Here is a 26575-nt window from a genome sequence, read left to right on the forward strand (position 1 = left end):
TGGAGAGAAAATATTTTTCCATCTCAATGTCACAAAGAGTTAGGGGACTGAATTTGAGACAGGTGAGATTCTTTGGGGGGTGTCCTGCTGTACGTGGTAAGGTGGCCCCTATGACATGGCCAAAGGCCAGGGACATAGGCAAAAGCTGGAGGTCTCTCACAGTGAGGCAAGCTAGGAGCTCGGTAAAATGGAGAGAACCCTGTTATGGGTCTAAGTCTCATTCGTGTGTTTGAGAACCTTTTAGAATTACTTTCAGATTTTTTATTGCTGGAATTTCCATCCATTTCCCCCAACCTCCAGTAATGTCTCATGAAAAGTTGTATCGACATTCTGCCATTGCCATGAAGGACAGAGCAGCCTCGGTAGCCCATGCTGGCTGTAATGCTATATAAGACAAAGCACAGCACCAGAGGAAAACCAATGTGATTGTTTGAAGTAGCAGAAATGGCTCATGGGAAGAACAGGGAAGAACCCCAGAAGACTACACTTAGAACGGCTCTGTGGAACATCTAGACCTAGTGGATTCCCCAAAACGTTCATGGTAAGAACCAATGGTGCGATCAAAAACATGGCAAAAGACCCACCGCCTACTTTCAAGTGGAAATATATCTCAAACTGTTTTAAGCAGTACATAAAAGAGAAGTGTGACTTCAGTCTAGTGACTCCCAGTAGACAGGAAGCACACATAATATACCTTATTTTCCAGTGGCTAATTATCATAACAACCCTTTGAAGTGGATATTTAAATTTTGTTTCATAGATGGGAAAACTGAGGCTTTGAGAAGCTAAGTTTCTCACCCAAATCCAATATGGTTCCTAAATATCTACTCTAAGTCTTAAATTGAGTTAGATGACTTCGAATCTTCTGATTTTTGTCTTTGAACCATACGTCTTTCCCAAACACCAAATTGACTATATTAAAAGGTAATTAAGATCTCTGTTAATGAAAGGACTCGGAGTTTAAATGACAAAATATCTGGGGATGTTACTAAGAAAATCATGTGTACATATGGGGGTTGGGCCATACAATTCCAATATACTATGATTCTTACTCATTGGCCTTGGGTTAATTCTGAGCCACAAATCTAATTTCTTCAGGCAATGTCTTCAGGTGATATTCTCAGGTAAGGTAAATATTATAGTACATTATTCTCTGATTTTTCTATTCCCAAATAAATCTGATGAACTGAAACAAGGGACTCTTGATAATTATTTCAGAATAGAAAGGGGACCCTGGACGTTCTGTAGCATTTTTTAAAGAAAGAAATGACACCTGGATGAGGTTTCACTGTTTCCAAGACTGTTGCAACATCAGCCCTTAGCAGTAGGGTTAAATGTGAGGATTTTAATGACTTCAGTGCAGTGCTGGCATGGAGATAAGTAGAGTGTCCAAGGTTAGCCAGCACACTGAGGGAAAAGCCCACTCTCTGCCAAGGTAATGAAAATGTTGAAGGTCTGCCAGGGTTAATTAATAACACAGTGAGGAGACCCTGTTCACCAATGGTCACTTGGAGGTGAACCAAGGACTTCTTGAGTAAAGCTGGGCTGGCTGCCATGCTGGTCATCTCATAAGCTGCAATTACTGGGTGCAGAGAGTCAACAAAAATATTTAGTCTTGACCTGTTTCTACTAAAAGCCTCCCTTTTTTTTCTTTTAAAGATAGGACTCAAATATAGAAAATGGAGTCCCCAAAAGTCCTTCCTTTAGATCTCAAACCAGTCTTCAATTCTTCCTACATTCTTCCTATTCTGCCTTTCTTATAGATCGAATACCCTAATGCCTCCAAAACCTTAATTACAATATTTTTATAAGAACCATTTCTTCATAGCCAAAAAAATATATGTAAATATTTACAATTTTTAAGTGACAGACCTATTGGACTGCTCCCCCAACCATTCAAAACGCCCCTCCTCTCTTGCCTCCCTCTTCACTAAATAACTCAGTATCTGCAAACATCCAACGCTCTTCTAGAACATTCTCTCAAAAGCTATCATTTCCTCATTTACATAAAGTAAGAGATCATTTTTATAGGAAGAGTAACTTCTGAAAACAAAGATGTCTAAGCGTTTTGTTATTTGAGGACTTACAAATAGATTTTGTACTAATTTAGATTTTTTTCAGAACAACCTGTCTTCCCAAATTCCAGAAACTTTCCCAGTTGCAGTATCGTACTGCAATAGATGAAGACTTTAAAAATCATCAGAAATTAATTTAGTTGGTCAACAAGAATTGCTAGTTTCCCTAACAAATGGGCAAATAAATCAAGAAATGGACCGCACTCCTATTGTTACCTAAGATTACTTGAAAATGATCTAAAGATAGTAATAAAAAAAAAAAAAAACTGGCAAGCTTTTTTAGCTCCATGAGGGAAAAAATGAAAAAAAGAATTAAATTATATCTTTCAGAAAAGACTGGACAAACCCTGTGCTATGATGCTGCCTTCTTATGAGATTGCTCAATAGCTAGTTCTGATAAATGGGCAGGGCCAAGCCTCGGATTAGGCCAAGTGAGGCACATGCCCTGGCTACAAAATTTAAAAGAGTGTCAAAGACTCAGTAAATAAGATAAATAATACTTTTATGTAATATTTTTGAGAAATAAAAATTAACATGAAGATTTCTGATGAACAAAATATCAACATCTTAAATGCAACCAGGATCAGCTGATGGGTATGAGCTACAAAAATAATGAAATTGTTTCGCATAATTTATAGTAATCCATCAAAATCTCAACTCCAAATTCTCAAAAAAATTAAAAATATAACTACCATGTGATCCAACAATCCCACATCTGGGTGTACATACAAAAGGAAACTAAGTCAGTAGCTCAAAAACATATCTGCATTCTCATGTTCATTGCAGCCTTGTTACAATCACCAAGACATGGAAACAATTGAAGTGTCCATCCAAAGATAAATGGATAAAGAAGATGTGGGGGATAGATGGTAGATAGATGATAGATAGATAGATAGATAGATAGATAGACTGACCAACCATGGAGTATTATTCAGCCTTAAAAAGAAGGAAATCCTGCCATTTGCAGCAACATGGATGAACCTGGAAGACATTAGGCTAAGTGAAATAAGTCAGACAGAGAAAGACAAATATTGTACGATTTCACTTAGAAGTGGCATCTTAAAAAAAGGGTGAGAGGGTGCCTGGTGGCTCAGTCAGTTAAGCGTCAGACTTCAACTCAGGTCATGATCTCACAGTTCACGAGTTCAAGCCCCACTTTGGGCTCTGTGCTGACAGCTCAGAGCCTGGAGCCTGCTTCAGATTCTGTGTCTCCGTCTCTCTTTCTCTGCCCCTCCCCTGCTCGCTCTCTGTCTCTCAAAAATAAATAAACATTTAAAAATTTAAAAATGAGCCAAGCTCATAGAAACAGTATGGCAAGTAGTTGCCAGGGATTGAGGGGTGGAGGAAGTGGGGAAAGTTTGGTCAAGGGATAAAACTTTCAGTTATAAGATGAGTAAGTTCTACAGATCTAATGTGCAGAATGGTGACTATAGTTAATAATACTATATGTACTATTATGTACATATCTAGTACATATCTAGTATCATAGTACATATCTAGTATTATGTACATATATCTAGTACTATTATGTACTAGATATTTATTAAGACAGTAGATCTAAAGTGTTCCCATCACACTCAAAAAGTGGTAACTATACTAAGTGATGTTAATTAGCTTGATTGTGATAATCATTTCACCATGTGCACATGTATATGAAATCACCACATTGTATACTTTAAATACATATAATTTTATTTTTCAAATATATCTCAATAAAACTAAGAGCAAAAAAAAAAAACCCTCACTATAGCACAAAAAAATGTACAACGGGCAGAAGAAAAAAAGAGCCATTTAACAATCAACATCAGAATCCCTTTTAAGGAAAAAAAAAAAAAAAGGCTTCTATTGAGAAAAGCACCTTTGATCAATCTTTCTGGTTGTATGGTGTGGGCCTTAGAGAACAGCCAGAATGGGTTGGAAGTGAGAAAAAAGAGAACCAAATACTTTATCATATAAAGGGGATCATTTTCAAGGTATCTGGCCAAGCTCAAGGAGAAAAGAAAACACAAAAAATTAGGAAAGGTGGTGAGACTGCTCCCTATGAAGAGGGTCATGAAATTTTTAAGAGCAAGTTTCTCTATGGTTCAATTGTAAGAGATTGGCTCTGCTGCCCTTGATTGTAATTATTACCTTCAATGGTATTAAACCTTCAGAAAAATCTGCCATATATACATTCTTGAATCAGGAAAGTAGGGGAAATCCTTCCATGTGATACTGGTAAACAAGAGTACTCAGAAACTAGACTCCTTGGGTCTCAAGCGTGGCTTTCCTGTTTATCAATCTGCCTATTCTACTTTATATGTGAAGAAACAAAGGAACAGAAATATGAGCTTTCCCAATTAAAATAACTTGGTGCCTAGATATTTATGGATTATCATGTTTTATCTCACGTAATCTTTTTATCTGATTCCACTCTAGTGTGAAGTTAAGATTATGACCCTTCATTTTCTTGTTATGCCTTTTCCTACTCCTTTAGTTTCAACATTTCTAAGTTATTTTTAAATATTTGCTCTGTCTCTCTTGCTCTCAAAAATAAATAAAACATAAAAAAAAATTTGAAAGATGTAGCTCATGTAGCCATTACCAGTTGCGTGCCGCTTTGTAATCCAATCAGAATCTTTGTGTGGGGGGGGGGGGTTCGTTTACCCATTCATATTTATCAATACACTATTTTGATCTTATCTCTGTCATCACATGTTCTGTTGTGCTTTAAATTTCATTGTTTTCTTTTTTTTACTATACAGTCTGCTTTATTTGTTTTATTTTATTTTGAATATGCTTCTTCAAACAATTTATACAATTCACATTTTTGCTGTAATGGTTGGGGAAGTTAATTAATATGTCTGCTGTCTCCTGCTTCTTCGTATGGAAAGAAGAAAGGCAGATGAATAAAATAGAATATTTATGCATCGGCATTTAGATATTTTATATCCCATCAAAAGTGGTATATCAAACTGATGGAAGAAATTGAACAAAAAGTAATACAAGATGCTAAAACAATTATTTACATTAGTAGAGAAAAAAACACGAGTCAATTTAGATCATTTTAACAGTATCTGTCAGGGATACATAGATTTATGGTTATATAGATTAGATGTATATAAATACATACATACATAATTTTTAGTTCAGTGTTTCTACTTCTGCTGGAAAACAAACAAATGCAAAATTTTATGTAAAGATTATTTCTACAACATTTAGTGAGTACATGCAGAGACTCAGTATGTTACAGAAGATTTAAAGTTTGCCATAATAAAAGCTTCTCGGTGACAGGAATTTTGGTCCTTTTTTTTTTTTTTTTTTTTTTCATTGATGTAGCCCCAGACTCTAGAACACAATGAAAGTTTGTAGAATAGGGGTGCCTGGGTTGCGCAGTTGGCTAAGCGTCTGACTTTGGCTCAAGTAATGATCTCACAGTTTGTGGGTTCAAGCCCTGCATCGGCTCTGTGCTGACAGCTCGGAGCCTGGAGCCTGCTTCAGATTCTGTGTCTCCCTCTCTCTCTGCCGCTCCCCTGCTGATGCTCTGTCTCTCTCCCAAAAAATAAAAAAATAAAAAAATTAGAAAAAGTTTTTAAAATAAGAAAGTTTGTAAAATAAGTGAATAAAGTTTTATAGTTTATAAGAGTCTCATGAAAGTTTTTGAGTGTACTTACTTTCATTTGATTTTTTTTCTTTCTGTTATATTTTTTTATAATTCCTATCTTCTAAACACTAACAAAAGTTATAAGAAGAAAACTTAATAATAAAGGCAATAACAAAAATATTTTGTTTTATCCTTCGTTCATAGTAATTCCTCCATTGAATTACTGTCAAACATGATTTAAAATTTTTTTAATGTTTATTTATTTTTGAGACAGAGAGAGACAGAGCATGAACGGGGGAGGGACAGAGAGAGAGGGAGACACAGAATAGGAAGCAGGCTCCAGGCTCTGAGATGTCAGCCCAGAGCCCGACCCAGGGCTCGAACTCACGGACCGCGAGATGGTGACCTGAGCCTAAGTCAGACGCTTAACTGACTGAGCCACCCAGGCGCCCCTCAAACATGATGTTTTAATATCCCTTTCTTGAAGAATTGTATATATATATATATATATATATATATATATATATATACACACACACATATACATATATATATATATATATCACCATATTAAAGATTCTAATGAGTCAAGAATAGAAATGTGTTTATCTTTGTTAGTGCTATTTAAAATGTCTAATATCTACCCCGATGAAGGCTTTTTTGAAGTAAACATAAAATATTTTGGTTATGTGCTAGGGTACTTGGGAGCTGACATAACCCAATCCTCAACTTTCTTCTAGCTTCAGCTTATAAAAATATTTTAGATATAAAAATACCAAAAAAAAAATTGACTTTTTACTTTCCGAATTGTACAGAAGTATCACAGTTGTTTCCACCTAGTCTGTTTTTTATGCAGAAAACCCAATTCTGAACTCTACGCACGTAGGTCCATTTCTTAGTGCGACACATTCATATCCAAAGACCTATGTTTTTAATATACATTTTTTTTTTTTTTTTTACTTTTTAAAGGGAAATGTTTCAACATCACTCACCATCAGGGACATACAAATCAAAACTCCAATGAGATATCGCTTCACACCTGTCAGAATGGCTAAAACTAACAACATAGGAACCAACAGATGTTGATAAGGATGTGGAGAAAGGGGAACCCTCTTACACTGTTGGTGGAAACGAAAACTGATACAGTCAATCTGGAAAACGGTACGGAGGTTCCTCAAAAAATTAAAAATAGAACTACCATATGGTCCAGCAAATGCACTACTAGGTGTTTACCCAAAGGATACAAAAATGCTGATTTGAAGGGATATATGCACCCGATGCTCATAGAGAATTATCAACAATAGCCAAATTATGGAAAGAGCCCATATGTGGCTCAACTGGTGAATGGATAAAGAAGATGTGGAGATATATATATATAATATATATATAACTAATATATATGTATATATAATATCTGTAACATATATATGTATATTATCTATATATAATATAGATATGTGGAATATATATTATATATAATGGAATATTACTCAGCCACCAAAAAGAATGAAATAGAATATATATTTTATATATGCAATGGAATATTACTCAGCCATCAACAACAATAAAATGTTGCCATTTGCAACAACGTGGATGAAGCTAGACAGTATTATGCTAAGCAAAATAAGTCAGTCAGAGAAAGAAATTCCATATGATTTCACTCATATGTGGAACTTAAGAAACAAATGAAGCTGGAGGGGGCAGGCAAACCATAAAACAGACTCTTGACTGTAGAGAACAAACAGGATTACTGGAGGGGAGGTGGGTTAAATGGGTGATGGGTATTAAAGAGGGCACTTATGGGGCGCCTGGGTGGCGCAGTCGGTTAAGCGTCCGACTTCAGCCAGGTCACGATCTCGCGGTCCGTGAGTTCGAGCCCCGTGTCGGGCTCTGGGCTGATGGCTCAGAGCCTGGAGCCTGTTTCCGATTCTGTGTCTCCCTCTCTCTCTGCCCCTCCCCCGTTCATGCTCTGTCTCTCTCTGTCCCAAAAATAAATAAACGTTGAAAAAAAAATTTTTTTTTAAAAATAAATAAAAAAAATAAAGAGGGCACTTGTGATGAGCACTGGGTGGTGTATGTAAGGGATGAATCATTAATTCTACACTTGAAACTAATATTACACTGTATATTAACTAACTGGAATTTAAATAAAAACTTGAAACTACAAAAAAATAAAAGTAAAAATCTGTTTAAATAACAGTCTGATGAGTAGTATATACTAATTGCAGAACATATAAAGAAGTATGAAGAAGGAACTTAACATTATTCACAATCCCACCACTCAGATATAACAAAACTAATACAAATGTCTATCCATTTATCCATCTTCCTACCTAAGTGCATTTAGTATACTAGTGTGTTTGAATGTCCTAACTTCTTCAAACATTATCATGTGCATTTTCTCCTATTATGTTTTCTTCAGAACCATGAATTTTGTAGCTGTGACAATATATTACAAAGACTTAACAAAACTTTTTAATCTGCTATTGATATTTAGGTTATTTCTGGTTAGCAGTTACGCAAATAACGCGATGAAGAAAAACTACTATAAAAATCTTCATGTGAGAACCATTTATTCTTCCTCCAACAGGGGAAAAACCTAAAAGAGAAACTATGAGACCAAAGGATATGATCCTACAAGGTCATGGGAATTTTTTTTATTCCATTAGCATTAAAATGAAGTGCTCTCGGATCCCGTCTCTTTGGGTTTCTGCAATCATAAAAACAGACATACTGTTGTTCTTATCAAAACTCACCAGAAAGAATTTCTGCCTAGTCACGATACTGGAGAAAGGCTAGCCTTGACCAATTTTTTTTCCAAAAGTAGCATGATCCAAACACTAACCCTGAAGGACCCTGAGGAACACAATACGGAGGTTCCTCCTAATGCAACAGACAGCAATCAGGTTTGGAAAAGAGACTACAGTGCATGGAGTTTCATCAGTATTGCCATTTGCTGAATGACGTGCTGCTTATACCTTCAGTCTGCAATCTGTCTGCCATTGAATCTGTATGTCCCCTAAAAAGTGATATGTCAAGGACAACGTGTGGAGGGAAATCAGAAGAAGAGGAGGTGTGGAACATGTGTGTATTACTTGAAAATTATCAGTGAAATGAGACGCACTAAGTTCCTGGGGAGTTTCCAAATTTATTGTTTACCAATTGATTCATCTTAGAAATTGAACTATAAAACACTAGGACAAAGGATGGTCTTGCTTATCAAATCTCTTCCCCCACAAGGCAGCATTATGCACTCCCAAAACTTTTATAGGCCTCCTCCAAATGACTCAAGGGATGGGAATTTTACCACCTCTCCTGGGAGATTCTTTTATGGCCTCTTAAGTCTCACCCATTATGAAAGTCTTCCTGATGAAAGCATTTTTTTTCTTTTCTTCAGTTCATTCATTACCCTTAGATAATCCCCTAAAGACCACCTCCACAATCCCTCTCCTTCTTTGGGGTTTATACTTTCAATTATCTGCAAATGGCTATCAGGCCGCCTCCCCACACACATGCGCATACACTCCTTAGCTCTTCGGCCAACCTACACACATGTAATTCTTTTAATCTTTCCTCATACATCAAAACCTCCAGCTGCTTAATCATTTTAGCTCCTCTAATAAGCAGCGAATTTGAAAGGGGATTATGGTTTCCTTCTCAAGCTTTTCTCATGTCAGCTATATCCCTTCTCCTCAACCACATGCCAGATTTCTGTATGCCAATAGACATTCATCAACGGAAATGAGGGTTTTCTGGAATGCTGTGTTGTATAGTGCAAAAAAAAAAAAAAAAAAGATCCTTCCTATCCATAACTCATTTCTAGGGCGAATCAATATTTATACAAACTAATAAGGAGGAAAACTCTGAAAGATAGCTGGTCTCTACCTAAGTTTTCAAACAAATGAGCAACTTTTTAACTATGGGTGAAATTTTAAAATAATGTGTCTCATTTAAACATGGATTGCAAACTAAAAAAGGAAATTCAATCATCTTTGGTAAAGGAAGTGTTGAAGGATTGACCGCTCACTTCTTTATTATAATAATAATAATTTAAAAAAAGCTAGCTTTGATGAGTGCCCTGAGTGAAAAGAGGCTCTCCTTTTGTTCCTTAACCACCGTCTGAATAACTGGTAGTTCTGTGGTTCCTCAAGGGACTCGTACGCATCCTTCACTATAATAGGGGCCACTGGGTGGGCCTCACTGTCAGTATACAACCTCGCACTTTTCCATTCCCACTGTATGCTCCCAATTGTGCTAGGAGCCAGCCTCCTGCTGCCCTAGGAACATGGGGTGCACCTTCAGGTCTCCAAGACCCCAGCTATCACTCCTCTACCTCAAAGATCTCTCCCTTGCCCATCTTCGCCTCCAAATCGCATCCATGCATCAAGATCTAGCTTCCACCATTTCTTCCAGGGAACCTACCCTTTCCCCTAGACTTCCTATTTGACGTCTGTACCATTAAAATATTATCTTGCCTTACTCATTCCTCCATTTGCTTCACGTTTCAGCGTCTTGCCTCGGTACTGATTTGCAAACCCTCTAATGGCAAAGATTATGTTACATTTCTTCACTATAGCCCAAAAGAACCAATATATTGCTCTTCATTAAGTGGGTGCTCAATAAATATTTCTTGATTCCTAGTGAAGAGAGAAACTCACAAGAAAGCTCTTAAGCAGTGAAATGTTTTAAGCATTCATAAAACATTTACTCTTTTTTTGAAGTAGAAATCGCTCCGCATTTAATGTTCAAAAATGACTCTTTTCCCTCAGCTTCTATTATTGAAGAATGAGCAAAATTAGCAAAGCCAATAGATACATATGCCTTGTGTGATATCCAAAATTTCATGTTTTCTGATATTAGGTCTACACCTCTTATCCCCTGTAAAACTCTGCCCTCTTCTCTTTCTACTACCACCAGCACATACTTTTCCCCCTTCCGAGGAACTTTTCCTCTGCCTCTACTATACATTCATTTGTTCTTTCTCCCCCAAGAATTAAAAATATGGAAACAGCTCTCCAAACTATTGTGAAACCTGCTGGTCAGAGAGCCACATCATTAGTCAATGTAAAAAGGTCACTACAAATCATTCTCATCTACAAAGTATGCTCATCTGAGGCCCTGATTTTTGTCTGAAGCCACATCATCATTTATTGTAGAAGCCCTATGTGTGTTACTTTTCACTTTTCATCTTTAACAACTGAACAATTAGCCTGGAAGTTAAAGTAGTCTTCTTTAAATTTCCAGAAGATTGGAGAATCACAGGTACATATTCTCCAGTAGAAAGAATAGATGGTCTTCCTTTAAAATCTGTTTTTCTTCACTTAGTGTCACACAATTTTTAGAAGCTTGTATTTCCTGCAGAGTTTCAGCCTCCTGATTAAAGATACGCCAGACATCCTGAGTGGCATCTCAAACTCTCTAAGGATACCAGCAAGCCAAACTAGCTTCTAGAAGTTGCTGCATATGCAAATGGAAGGCAACCCTGTATTCACTCAGGCAAATGTCACAACAGTAATTATGGGCCCCAAACATTCTTCTGGACCCCATTGTTTTCCTGCTTAAGTGAAAATATAAACCTACACAGGAGCATAAAATATGCTTGTTTCTGGAACATTCTCAGTATCACTATAAAGAAAGGCTTATAGTTACAAACTGACTTCTAAGCCAGTGTGGCAGGTTTATATGTACTTAAACAAACATAAACGTTCCAGGTAGGCTTGGGCTACCTTGTTCCCATTCTTATTCATTTCTGTTAAAGTCATGGTATGGCTGTCTGTGGGTTCATTTTATTTGTCACTCTCTGGGCTTCTGGAGCTGGGTGTCTGTTTCTTCCCTAGGTTAAGGAAATTTTCAGCCGTTATTACTTGAAATAATTTTTCTACTCCCTCCCCCTTCGACTTCTGGGACCTCTATAATGTAAATGATATTCCACTTAATATTATGTTTTCATAAGTCTCTTAAATTACCTACATTTTTAAAATTCTTTTTTCTTTATTGCTGCTTCGTCTGAGTGAGTTCCAATGCTTTGTCTTCCAACTCGTTGGTCTGTTCTGCTTCATCCGGGCTGTTGGTGAGCCCTTCAATTTCAGTTCAGGCATTATCTTCTTTAGCTCTGTCACTTCCGCTTGGTACTTTCTTATATTTTCTATCTCTTTATTGAAGTTTTCTCTGTGTTCATCCATCCATTTTTCTCCAAAGTATGATGAGCATCTTTATGACCGTTATTCTGAATTCTTTGTCAGGTAGATTAGTTCTCCCTGTATCATTAAGTGTCTTTCTAAGATTTTGTCCTTTCATTTGGAACATATTCCTTTCTTTCCTTATTTTGCTTGACTCACAGTGTTTGTTTCTGTGTATTAGGAGAAATGGCTACATCTTTCAATCTTGAAGGAGTGGCCTTGTTTACGCAGTGATCTTTCTCATTTACCCTTGTCCTAGTTCTTAGTTTTCTCTCAAACCTTTATAATATTCTGAGCAGCATGACTTGTTCTTGATATTTCTCCATTGTTGGGGGTGTTCCAAGATCTGTTGATGTACCAAGGGGAGGAATCTCCTTTAGCACCTAGTTTCAGACTGATTGGGAGCAATTTTTTAAGTAGCTTTCATGCCCAGCACAGAGCCCAATGCAGGGCTTGAACTCACAATCCTGAGATCAAGACCTGAGCTGAGACCAAGAGTCAGATGCTTAAGAGATGGAACCACCCAGCAGCCCCCTCAGGCAGCATTTTTTAAGGTATGTAAATATATACAGCCATGGGGCTGCAATCATAAATCCTGCTGGCTTCCATATTGAGAGATGTGGAGGTGTTTCCTGGGTAACAGTTGAAAAACTCAGGACTTCAGACAAGGGTAAAAGCTCCTTTCTGGAAAGACTCCTGGAGCTGCAACCAAGGGAGTATATAAACCAAGGGGGAAGCAAGGATAATGTCTCCCTGAGAGTAACTTCATAGCCTCTAGATAGTGGGAAACCTGAATCTTGTCCTTCAGGGTGGAGCTCCAGGGTAAGCAAATAGGTAGACACAGCAGGACTGGGTGTGAGTTTCAGTTGGCTGTCTATGCAGTGCCATGGCTGTTGGCCTGCCAAAATCTGTCTTTCTGATTGTTATTGTCCCTAAGAGCTCAGGAACGCCAGCCCCCTTAGCCACCAGGGCCAGGCAAACAAGGGACATCCCCTATGTGGCTTGCATGTGCCTTTAACAGGCAACTGAAAGATTGTAGGGGGCGGGGTATGCCCAGTGGCTTCATAAAGGCAGTATAAAAATGCCTTGACTGCATGTGCCCTGAGGTTTTAAGAATGTTCTGGAAGAGTGCCTTGTCTGCACTCTTGTGCTGCAGTAGGAGAATGCCAGATCTGCTCCCACTTGCTTCCTCTCCGCCCTGCCCCCCCCCCCGGAAGTGGGAGACTGCTATGACTGCCCTCACTCTCCAGCCTCAGCAAGACAGCAGGACATTGCCATGACTGCTCACCCTGGCTAGCCCCAGCCAGGCAGTGAGAGGGTGTCACATGGGAGCATGGCCTCCTGTCCTGCAGGGTCGTGAAGAGTGCCCAAACAGCATCTGCCAGAACTTCCATCTATAGAGAGAGCCCCTCCACCCTCCAGCAGATGCTCCCAGCCAGGAAATGAATCTAATGAATCTAAATGAAGTTTGTGCTGGATCCCGGGGGCAAGTGAGACCCAACTTGGACCCTCTAGAAGAATTTCAGTTTCCTATAGCACTTTGGGTCCCTTGGACATCAGCCCTATTGGTTTTCTAAGCCAGGAATCTCAAGGAGCTCATCCCTCTGGTACAGATTCCAAGAGTTGGGGTGACTGATATGGGGCACTCCACCAGGAGAAGCACGTCCTCCACCAGGAGAAGCACAGGACTGGTGAGATCCTTCCATAGAGGTCACTGTGCCAGGGGTGGGGGTTTTTGCTATAGCCACCTCTCTGTCTCTCTCACCCAGCTCGATGTGGTCCTATTACCCTGTCTTATGGAGAAGCAGTTCTTCTAGTTTTCAGTTCTTTTTCAGAGAGAAATGATCCATATGAAACTATAATTCGGTGTGTCTGTGCCACAAGGTGAATTCAGGGTCTTCCTGCCTCCATCTTGAATTCTGTCCATGAAGTTGTATTTTTAATCTAGACTTTTAAGTGTATTTCAAAAGGAAATATAAGATAAGTAATTTTCTCATACTGCTTGTGAACAGTCAATCTAGGAAAACTATTAAAAAATAAATTTGAACATGGTAGCCACACACTACAATATATAGCAGAGCTTGAGCTCAAAAGAGAACGGCTCCTGAGGAGTAAGGACAATTTTACTCATAACATCAGCAGGTCAAAAGCAGAAATATAATGATTCCTACTTTGATGTTATTGTCATAAAACTCTCCGTTTGAGAAGAGACTTTGACCACCTTTCACTTTTGCTGGATCCTCATTTTACCCGCTTGGCCCTAGAAAAGGGCGAACAGCAGGCAGTAGAGGGATGTTTTGAAAGAGAATAGGTACTATAGAAAAATGTGGTTAGATTTTCTTTGTATGTAGGAAGCAGCTGATGGTAATGATACCAATGTGTGTGCTGCTGGCTCTATTTTAAATACGCGTTTTTTAAAAACCAAATCATGAAGTGCATTTAGTCAAAAAAGCAAAGGAAAAACTTCACCACTCACTCAAAGGAACCACAAGACGGTTTCTTTCAAAAATATCTGACTTAGAAATAGATTCTAGGTTTAACAACTCTAGTTTATAAATAAGAATGCCCCCAGTTACCTAAGTAGATAGATCTACCTTGACGTCATCGAAAGTATGGATTCTCATGTCACTGAAAAAGTACATCTTATTTTGTTTTTTCGACCTGTCTTCAAGGACTCATCTTCAACTTAAGGGTATATTTGGATTTCCAAGATTCACACCAGTGTCCTCCGAAATAGCCCCTTCGTTTCTAGGCCTTGCCACATGGTTCTACCACTTAGAACCGAATGGGTATTACTATACTCAGAATTTAATCCGTTTATTTCATGGAGACACTGACTCACTTCCTCAGGGTAAGTTGTTATTCCACAGTTTTCAGTAAAACTGGATTTCAAAAGTAAACACAGGAAAAGATAGAGATTACGGACATAAAGATTAGGCTTTAAAATGAACGGATGCCTTCATCTGACTCAATGTGAAAACTCCAAATAAGTTTGACCTCAGAGTTCCATATGTGAGCACACTAGGACATTTAAGACTAGGTCATTACCAAATGCATAAGAGGACACTGTAAGCACATTGAATATATACAAACATTTATGATGATGTCTCCACAGAGGGATCTTTAAGTGCAGAGGAAGTAAATACTAAAAAAAAAGGCAACAAATATTTTGATGCAGAATTCATGAAAGAATTAATTAATTCTTATTTTAGAAATGTGGTTTGGACCTGCCGGGTAAGATCGAAACAAGAATAATTATGTAATCGCTATTTTAATTTTCATAAAAAGGATACCCATTAACCTCATCAGTAGAATAAGCCACTATTTTATTTTAGTCATTCCTTTCATACTACATGAAAATCAGGAAAATATTCTTCAGTTGGTCAGTCAGCTAGTCAGTGAGAATTGGAAAATGAGTAGGATATTAGCCATGGTGTTACTGTAAACCTGCGCTTAACAGAAAAGTTTTGTGTTTATACAGTGTATAAAGAATGAAACTGTGGCAGTAATATTTCAAACTTTTCCCCCTCCTGATATATTGCCACACCTGTACAAAAGTTCTGTTCAATAGAACTTCCTGCAATGATGGAAATGCCGTGTATTGTTCTGTGTTACCCAAACAATAACCTCTAGTCACACATGGCGACTGAGCACTTGAAATGCGTCTAGCGCAAGAGGAATTTAATTTGTAATTTTATTTATTTTAATGCCTTGGGTGACAATAGAAGACAAAGCCTCTGATAAAAGCAGGAGGCCCTCCATTTTCAGGGGTCTAGCCGTTTTTAAAAACTGTAATTTAATAAACTTATGAAATCAGCATTAGAATCATCATGGTCGTTATCACTATCACTACTATTAACTGTGAAATGTATTACAAGTAATTTACCTTCATTGTATTTGCAGAATCCCTTCAGAATAGATGTCTACACTGAGAGAAGTATTATTTCTCCAAGGGAAAAGGAATGGAAAATCCTTCCCTGGCTATAACTATAAACAGAATCAACTTATAACTTCATGTTCCCTTTTCCTCATTTGCAAACTCCATCGCAATACGAGAATTAAAGGTATAGAAAGCTCTTCCAAGCAAAGAAAATCTAAGCAGCTGGCGGAGACTGTCTCCCCTGCTGTGATTTCAGCGTGCTTTCGACTGTCTTATGAAGCAGAGCCCACAGTTTGTTTGACCTGAACATAATTTCTCAGTCATTGAACCAACAGTGAATGGCCCCTTGTTGAATGAACACAACCTGTGCATTAGTCAGGGTTTCCTCCTCCCCCGAGAGTTCTGCAACTTCATGCGTCATTGGAGCTGCTTTGGTTTAAAACAAAAAATCCACATCATTCCTTGTCAGGGTTCTGCAAAGACATTTTCTGATTGCTGAGGTAGATCATGATACAAGCGCTTGGTAGATTCCGCAGGTTGTTGAAAATAAAGATGAAATCTTGGTATGAAAATTAACCTAGGGCCACCTGGGTGGATCAGTCAGTTAAGTGTCCAACTTAGGCTCAGGTCATGATCTCACCGTTTGTGAGCTCGAGCCCCGCGTCGGGCTCTGTGCTGACAGCTCGGAGCCTGGAGCCTGCTTCAGATTCTGTATCTCCCTCTCTCTCTGCCCCTCCCCCACTCGTGTTCGGTCTCTTTCTGTCTCTCAAAAATAAATAAACATTTTAAAAAATAAATAAGTAAAAATTTAAAAAAAAGAAAATTAACCTAGTGAAAGTAGAATTTTCCTTTTTTCCCTTGTTTTTTCAACCTCCAGTGAGGATGCCTATCACTGTCTACCGGCCTCTAAAAGGTTGGAAAATGCCCCATGAATAGTTCTTAACTGTGTGGAGCAGAACTGATATCCATGTGTAGGTTGGTGGAGCAAAAGGGAACAGAGGACGTTGACCTTATTCACTTTTGCATTTCCAGGTTTGGTTTGTTTTATTTTGGAGGGGAAGCACTGGGTATTTTTGCTTTGTTTTGCCAGATGCACATATCATAGTTTTAGAAACACTAATGGTGTGTACATGGTGCCAGTTTCAGTCTACAAATTCACGGGTAACAGGCATTTTGAATATTTTCCATTCATAACTCAGCATAATTGATACTTTGCTTCCCACTCCATTTGGGTGGCACAAACCAAATCTCAGTCAATTGGGGTAACCAGCTATTGCTTTCCAGGATTAAAGTATAAGTGACTTTACATGCCACGGCCTGAAAAGGGGATGCCGTCTGCTCTTTGATGTCAATTATCCATGGAGACAAGCTTCTGAAAATCCATTGTCCCAGCTGGTTCTCATTCATCAGTCCACTCAAGTGCTGAGGTGGCCTTCATCCCTGTCCATTTGGCTTCCGGGTCCCTGGGGTCCCTTCGCCAGGTGCTGCCATGTTGGTCAGCCTGTCCTTTAGGAACCTCTGTGAGGTTGTCTATACCCTTGTATGTCTCTACCAGACCCACCTGGCAGCCTTCCCCCTCTTGGGGTCCTGCTGCTTCCTGTGCACAAAGCTATCTATGGATCTAACTACATTGGAGCACAAGGCTCCTCTCCCCAGGACCCACTACGGTGTCTTCTTAAAACACTTCCCTTCCTTCTCTCCTCCCACACTCCAGTCCAGAGAAATGCATTCTGGTTTGGAAGTAAAATCCCTCATTCCCCAAATCTTGACTTTTTTTTTGACTACACCTCAAACCTTCTCTCTTCTTTTTATAGCATAGGCTTTTGCAAACTAAAGTCAAAATGATTTTTGCTCTGTCACATCCCTGAGACCATGAGAATTAATGATCTAGCTTTTTAAATTTTCCATCTCAGATCCTAAGCAACTTCCAAGGTACCCATTTTCCTGGACTGTGAGAAAATAAGTAAGGCCTTCTATCTCAACATTCTTCTACAGTAATGAGTAATTTTCTGAGACACGGGTATTGCAGAAGAGACTCTTAGGCCAACTGGGAGGTGAACTAAATAAAGCCACACCTCTTCCAAGCTGGTCCTGCTTTCTACACTTCACTAGTGAAGGAAGAGTCCAGATATTTTCAAACCATTGACACTTTCTAAAGTTTGGCTTTTTAAAAATGTGTTCTTTGGGGCGCCTGGGTGGCGCAGTCGGTTAAGCGTCCGACTTCAGCCAGGTCACGATCTCGCGGTCCGTGAGTTCGAGCCCCGCGTCGGGCTCTGGGCTGATGGCTCAGAGCCTGGAGCCTGTTTCCGATTCTGTGTCTCCCTCTCTCTCTGCCCCTCCCCCGTTCATGCTCTGTCTCTCTCTGTCCCCCAAAAAATAAATAAACGTTGAAAAAAAAAATTAAAAAAAAAAAAAATGTGTTCTTTGTCTGCCTTCTCTTGGGTCAAAGCCTGGAAGGACAGGTAGTATTCAAACTGTGCACCTCATGGGTGTGTCCCTTCTGTTCTCAGCTCTCCCTGTGGCCTTTATCTTCCAGGGGCCTGGGAAGAAAACGTTTACCTTCTTCTTTCATGAGTCCCCTTCCCTCAAAATCTGTCATCAACTTCTTCTCCAGGAATTTTTTATTCACTTAAACAACAAACATTTACTGTACTCCTGCTAGTATAGTCTCAGGCACTAATGATATTAAGAAATGAAGGGGTGCTTGGGTGGCTCAGTCGGTTAAGCATCCGACTTCGGCTCAGGTCATGATCTCGCGGTCCGTGAGTTCGAGCCCCGCGTCGGGCTCTGTGCTGACGGCTCGGAGCCTGGAGCCTGTTTCAGATTCTGTGTCTCCCTCTCTCTCTGCCCCTCCCCTGTTCATGCTCTGTCTCTCTCTCTGTCTCAAAAATAAATAAACGTTAAAAAAAAAATTTAAAGAAATGAAAATGACAGTAATCTTAGGAAGAACTGACAATCCAATGCTGGAAACCTCCTCTCTTTCCTTTACAGTAATCCTGTAGATCCTGTTTGTACATTTCTTGTAAAGATTTTATAAAATTCACCATAATTTTATATCAAAAGTACCTCTAATATGGAGCATGTTTCCTCTCCACTAATGCACATATCAATAAATACTATTACTAACTGCATAATCCACACTTCTATCAGATGATAGATACATACTGTTGCTAGAAAAATGCAGTTTCAAAATCCAACATGAAAGAGTGGTTAGTATTCCTACAAAAAAAATAAAATAAAAAGGCCATTATGAAAGAATAAATAGCAACATTACAGTTATGTTTATGAACGTTACCCACTATGATAGCTTAATTAGACAAAACGATTTTAAGACAAAAGGCTAACCTTTCCAATATTGTTATTCAATATGATTTTACTGAGTTGTTTTCATAACTCCATACTGTTTTTGAAACATAGTATTACGGGGCACCTGGGTGGCTTAGTCGGTTAAGCATCCAGCTCTTAGCCTTGGTTCAGTTCACGATCTCACAATTTTGTGAGTTCAAACCCCACATCAGGCGCTGTGCTGACAGCTTGGAGTCTGCTTGGGATTCTCTCTCTCTGCCTCTCTCTCTGCCCCTCCCCCACCCGCACGGTCTCTTTCTTTCTCAAAAAAAAAAAAAAAAAAAAGTAAGAAACATATTTATCACATTTAGATTTAAACCCAAGTATTTTCATAAACATAGCGCAGGTAATCTTACAAGAACATTAGTTGGTGCACATTAACATAAAGGGATATTTACGTAGCCATAGAATGTTCATATTATTACTTCAAATGTCAGAAAAATTACACTTCTTAACACATGTACAAAGACATTGGTATTTGTTCTTATTTCATTTTTTTTTTTAACTAAGTAGACCAGCAAGATTATTTTTACACACATTTTTACAACAAAATTCTGGTCCAAAAATATGTCATAATTGATCTAGCAACTCTTTCTTAATTCGTCCCTATACCATGAGGGATGAGAATAGTAGACCCAGATTAAATACATATATAAGAGAGAATTTTAATTTCTTATTCCTATTTCAGGAATGCACCCATGCCTCTAAAATATTTCTAGCAAACTCCTGACATTTCGCTGCATGACAGTTTAATTTCTACTTTGGCTTGAAGTTTTTATTCAGCTAATCTTTGGGCAAATGTACATTGTGGTTTATTCACTTTGGAAATTATTCCAGAGTGAAGAGTGGCCTCCAAAATAAAGCTTGTTCTAGCTGCACATAATATTTTCCCCAGAAGCACCTATAAAGTCTACTAAAATAAGAAAGTGCTCATTATTTTTGATAAACAGTAAAGACTGGAAATTCATATTTCATTTTAGTACCAGAAGTGTGGAGTTGAGATACAGTAGCGTTCTTTTTCTGTGCAGTATAATGGCCTATTATTTTACGAATTACTATTTACTTTGTGTCTGTAGCTTAACTCTGAGTAAATTCTACCTTTCTTCTCTTGCTAACTAAGTGGGGGAAAAAAATTACCTCAAACCCTACCAAGTGTCAAAGCTGCTTTAAAATATTGGTATTTAAAGGAGGTATAATACCAATAAGTCTGAGGCGATTAAGAGTTCTGAGTGAGGGTATACAGGACTGTGCTATGTAGTTTGTGACAGAAATCTTAAATTAGTATGGCAACACGGAGTAACTTTCTCGCAGACTTGGAAGAAAAGTGTTGCCAACCACTTAACTTGTAGTGATGGCACTTTAGCGGGTATCGGTCTAATAAAGGGGCAAAGGGTATATGAGTTTCTCCCATTCTGAGTTTGTTTTTTGTTGTGGTTTTTTTTTGTTTGTTTTTGTTTTTTGTTTTTTTCTCAGAACTTTGAAGTTTTTAAAGCTTTGTTCTCTTCCTCTCTGCCAGGCCAATAAAAAGAATTATTATTACTACCACATTTGTGTCTCTTGGATTTTATTTTTGGCTAATGCAAGCACTTTTACAACATGATCTTGGTTGAAGGAGCAATTAGAATTAAGGAGCTTTATCCAGCAATTACAGCACTTATTGCCATTATAATAGGAACTGAGTACGTTGACGACTTACCAAGTTACTCCAACGCTACATTTTTATTTTGCTTTTAAAGTTATCAAAAGCCTGATGCTGGAGGTTCGTAATGACTTTGTGGTAGCCAGATTTGAAGTCTGAAGCCCTGTCTGCCACACTGTTAGCCATCAAAGGAGGCCTGTCCCACCAAGCTCTCTATTTTCACAACAGGATATCTGGTTTCTTTTATGAGGATACAGCTATGTTAATTTGGGTTAGTGGTTTGTTGGAGGTAAGCAGGCTCTTCACAGCACAAACACCAAAATCCCCTTAAAGCAGTTTCTTGTTAATAGCTGCGGTCTGATTGGCAGATTTGCATTGTAAAGTGTGATTTGGTTGGATAAATATGTTTAGTCTAGTAAGCGCTTTAGTGATTGAGTGTCTGTTAATGGATAAAGGTGGATTATGGAGAAACCTCTACAGGCTGTCACTGGGCACTTAGCATTGTGAGATGTCAAGGCGAATGGAAAACAAACTGGCACGAGGGAACAGCTGAAGGACTATAAAATGTTTAAAATATTCAGCGCTAAGGTTGGGCTTTCAAGTTTTAAATATGAATTTCAGTAGAGGGGAAAGAACGGAAAATTCGATGGCAGGGCATTTGGAACCCCAGCGGTGATGAAATGGGGATGTCCCCATACACACTCTTAAAAGCTGCCGTCTTTCGTTGGATTTAAAATCAGAGAACTGACGTGGAGGAAGTTCAGGGTAGTTAATTGATACCCAAGAATGAAACCAACTCTTGCTGAAGCCTTTGCATTTTTTAGCTCTTGCTAAAAAATGTTGACATGTTTGTTCATCTGCACATATGTACACACATAGTATTTTACCCTTTCTGAAAACAACACACTGCCATAAGAATTACAGACACTAATTTCCTACCCCTTCCCATCTCCAAGCATCTGGAAATGAAGACTTTTCCATTTCTTCCTTTTGAAAAAGAGTACTGGGATTCCTCATGAAAGTCACCAGAAAATGTCACTTTTTTTTTTTTTCCTTCTCAGGTGAACACGCAGAGGTATTTTTATGAGGTGAAAATATCAGCTTACTTCAAGGATCTAAATGGTATTTTAACATCCCAGGCTCGAGAAGAGGGAGGCTGGCACGTCTGCTCCTGGCCAGTCGTGAAATGCTGAAGACTTCAGGAACTAGTATATTTTTGCAGATTGCCTATTTTACCAAAGCTAAACATATTTCAGGCATCTTTTTTTAAGATTCTCCCAGACACTGCTTAAGGTCACCAATTTTCATAAACATCATATCTTGGGCGCTTATCTTCAGAACACCATCACTCAATGTTTTACGATTGCAAATTGTTCATGCATTACTCTTGAGCCACTGGTTTCCCTAGGTGAAGCGGCGTTAGGAGAGCATAAACCACGAATAACGTTCTGCAAACCTCAGCTGAAATGAGGCTGATCCTTCAGCTTTCTGGATATTAGAGGTAAATATTATTCTAACACAAGCTATACCAAAGACCAGTTAAAAGTCGAGAGTCTCGCGAAGTGTTAGCCACTAATTTATTCTACGACCTTGGACAGATCACAGCTTCTGTTGGTCCGTCTCCAATACCCGTGGTGTTGATGGTGATAGTAGGACAATGCCAGTACCAGTGTGTTGTTATTAACGAAACTGGGTAGTTACACATATATAAGCCCCAAACCTTGGTTTTTAGGGAGTATCATTTTATTACTGTACCACAAAAACATAGTTTCTATTTGCACGCCTGTCCCACGGGATGGAGGAAAATAGATAATTACATATAACACAAAAATATAGTTATTATTATAAAGCTGTAATATACATAGGGTATGTAGTTACAACTATATGTATATATAATTACTTTAGGGTCTTTTACTGTCATCCAATTCCCAGAATTGTGTCTAAGCTCCCGGGGTCTCCAGAATGCCAAAGAGTGTGTCATTGGTTTGGGGGATGGGGTACAGAGCGTCTCATGTTTGTATCTCGTCTGCCCATGCTTATACCTGCGGAGGCACCTCACGGTCATCTGGTTTCCGATTCCTAATTCACACAAATCACAGCTCATTCTCTGAATTTCACCCAAGACCTGTGTCAGAGATGTCTGTGCTTCTCTTAGATATGCAAGGAACACAGGCTCTTCTCACAACATAATGGGGCATGTGGAAATGTGCTTCTGACTACTTTGTCTGGACACCCTGATGCAGCCATATCTGCCCTTCTGCCCCTCTGCCATATTGCCCAGACAACTTGTCTCATACCACTGGCTAGACAAAGCACAGGTCCCCTCTGCTCTCAGAACCCTTAAGCCCCTACTGGATTTTCATCCCATGGTACCACACGAATGAGTCTTGGTGGAGTGCTTCAGAACCCCACTTTCTTGCTTGCATTCCAATTCTTACGTTCCTAATTTACTGATATTAGCATCATACACACATCATATGTTAATTGGCACCAAGGATAGGGGTGACCACGAATTCTGCATCCCTGTTCTTGCTCTCCATGCCAACCTGGCTCAGCTAAGTTCTGTCTCCTGCTCTCTCTTAGGTTGCTACCGGGAACTCAAAGACCAACAAATAGGCTTTGAGTGGTATTTTGCCTGTTGTTAATCTTGAAACCAGAGACAAAGGAGAAGATTTAAAGCAAGGATGTGCAAGAATGAATGTGCAATAGAGTAAAATAGTAAGTGCCCACGTGAAAAAAGAGCAAAGCATCTAGTGTTGAACAGACCCAGACGAGAATCTTGGCTTTGCTTTGAATAGCTACATTAGTTTTCTACCACTGCATAAAAAAAACTACACAAACTCAGCAGCCTGAAATAGCAGCTTATTATCTCACAGTTCTGTAGGTCGGAAGTCTGGGCATGGCATGGCAGGGTCGTCTTCTCAGGATCTCACAAAGCTGAAGTCAAGGTTATCAGCTGGTGCTGGATCCAGGGTCTTCTTCCAGGCTCATCCGATTGTTGGTAGTGTTATGTCCCTTGCAGCACTTTCGACTGAAGTCCTCATTTTCTTGTTAGCTATTGACTGGGAATGCTTCAGTCACATCAAGTCTTTTTCTATGGCCTCTTCCATGGGCCTCCTTTTTCCCCTTCCCCCTCAAAGGGCCCAGCCCCTTCTAAAAGGGCTCATCTGACTAAGTCAGCCCCACACAAGATACCCTCCCTTCTGATTAACTTGAAGTCAGCTGATTAGGGACCCTAATATATGGGCAAAATCTCTTCTGCAATCTACTTTAACATCGTTGTGGAAATGATAGCCCATCACAGTCACGAGACCTGCTCACACTGAAAGGAAGGGCATTACTCAGGGTGCGTACATCAGGAAGAGGAAATCTGAGACGCCATCTTAGAATTTACTGACCACAAAACTGTGTGAATTTGGACAAGATCTTTAACCTCTCTCTCCTTGTTTTCCCATCTATAGAATGGGATAATAACCCCCAGACAGAAGATTACTAGAAATACTAAATATCTATTGCCCAATTCAGTACCTTTGTTTAAAATAAGTACAATAAGTATGTGCTGTTATTCCTATTTTTGTTTTATTGTAGAAATTAACTGGACCTGAAAAAAACATGCTTTATTTTAATAGTACAAATACTAATGGTCCACAACTACAGGGTCCCTGGGATGACAACATGGACTGAGTGAAAACAAATCAGGTGTTTTCATGACTTTTCAGGGAGTAGCGAGTCTGATGCTTTCATCTGACCACCCTATAAGTTCAAGTGTTCTTAGCAGCTAGGACACGGGGTCTAAACCTAATCTTACACCACTTTCCACGTGAAATAGGAGGAGCTTTGGAGACTCCTTCCTGAGGGGCTACTCTGACCATGATTCTCTAAACTTTATAAACACCGGGGATGTTTTCTGTGAGCTCCTTTTTCTCAAGAGATTCTCCAAGACTGCCCTGCAACTTTGATGAAACATAATACAAGAAGTAAATGGTTTTCAGGGTGTACTGAAAATATAAAACACATACCTAGATAGACATTTGCCCTAGATGTCAGTTTGGACCCAAGTACAATGAAGAAAGATTGTTTCAGAGAATGAATTATATTGTCCAAGGGTGTCCAGTACCCCTCTGAGACAATTGATCAGAGAATATGGTTATGAACGCAACTCTCTTACATGCCCTCAGAAAAAGTACAAATACAGGATGTATGCATGTGAATACACACCCATATCTAATTTCAGGTTTACGAGGAAAGGAAGAAAGTGACAATTCCTGTATCTTCAGATTTCTATAATCTAGTCCTGCTATTAATAGAATTCATTTGATTGGCCTTCAGCAATTAAAGGGTATCTATTTTACCATAGAAGGGTAAGAAAACCAGCGGGTACAATATTTTTTTTAAAAAATAAGATCTCTTAAGGGGTGCCTGGGTGGCTCAGTCAATTAAGCATCTAACTTTGGCCCAGGTCACGATCTCACAGTTCAAGGGTTTGAGGCCCGCATCGGGCTCTGTACTGACAGCTCAGAGCCTGGAGCCTGCTTCACATTCTGTGTTTTCCTGTCTCTCTGCCCCTCCCCTGCTTGCGTTCTGTCTCTCTCTCTCTCTCTCTCAAAAATAAGAAAATGAAAAGGTTAAAAAAAATTTTTTAAATAAGATCTCTTCAAAATACATGAACTCAGAAAACTGAAAATAGTAACTGCAAAAGTAATAATAAAAACAAAAATAATGCATTTCATGCTTATATTCATGCTTACATTGTTCAACCACTTGAACAATCTGCAGATAATGGGACAGAGAATTCTTCTTCGAGTGAAAGGAGTTACCACCTCAAGTTGTATTAACAGATTTTGACAATTAACATATTTGAAAAGAGAGCTAATAAAGTACAGAATCAGAAGCAGCCAAAGGTAGGTAGTTGAGGCTACATTGTTTAACTAATACTTTTGTCAATTCTAATAACATAGAACATAAAATCAGATGATTTTTAAATGGACATTCATTTATTATTACCGAAAGTGTGGAAGTTTTTAAGTGGGTAGTCTTAAATTGTCACTTTTTTTATTTATGTCACAGAAATTTGGATCAAAAAATAATTGATATAAAACTACTGTCATCTGTGGCTGCAATGTGACCTGTGTCAGTTAATATTAAATCTCCAAATATCAATTTATGAATGTATAAAATGAGGACACTAAGAATTTTATAGGACCAATGTGAAGCATAGGAGAATTTATGCTTTGGGATTTTTACATGTAAAATCAATATACAATTAAGCTCTTAATCAAATTACTACAAAACAAATGCTTGCAATATTTACACTCTATTTTAAAACAGTTCTTAATACAAACTTTAAGGGCCTTGTCTTTTTTTTTTTTTTTTTTTTCTTTTTAAAGAGAGAGAGAAGCATCAGGGGAGGGGCAGAGATAGGGACAGAAGATCAGAAGGTGGCTCTCACAGAGCCCAATGCTGGGCTTGAACTCACAAATCACGAGACCATGACCTGAGCCAAAGTCAGACATTTACCCAACTGAGCCAGTCAGGTGCCTTAAACGCAACAGGACAATTTGAGACCATGCTTTGACCTCAAATCTAGCAAAAGAAGCATAGTTGACAATGACCTTGAAAAAGATAGAGTGGCTGGGGTGCAAAATTATCACTTTAATCATTATATATCAATATTTAGTATTATGCCTCCTAAAAGATAAAAAAAAAAAAGCAATCCTGTAATATAATACAAATATATGGTCTTTCACTGTTTGAAATTAGAAAGTCATATAAAGTTATATATAACTTGGTTATATAAAATTAACTATAAAAAAATAAAAATTAGTTATACATCAAACATAGCCCCTAAAGTTGCTACAGTACTATCTTGTTTAA

Source organism: Leopardus geoffroyi, chromosome B1, assembly GCF_018350155.1.
Source record: "Leopardus geoffroyi isolate Oge1 chromosome B1, O.geoffroyi_Oge1_pat1.0, whole genome shotgun sequence".
NCBI classification, from domain to species: Eukaryota; Metazoa; Chordata; class Mammalia; order Carnivora; family Felidae; genus Leopardus; species Leopardus geoffroyi.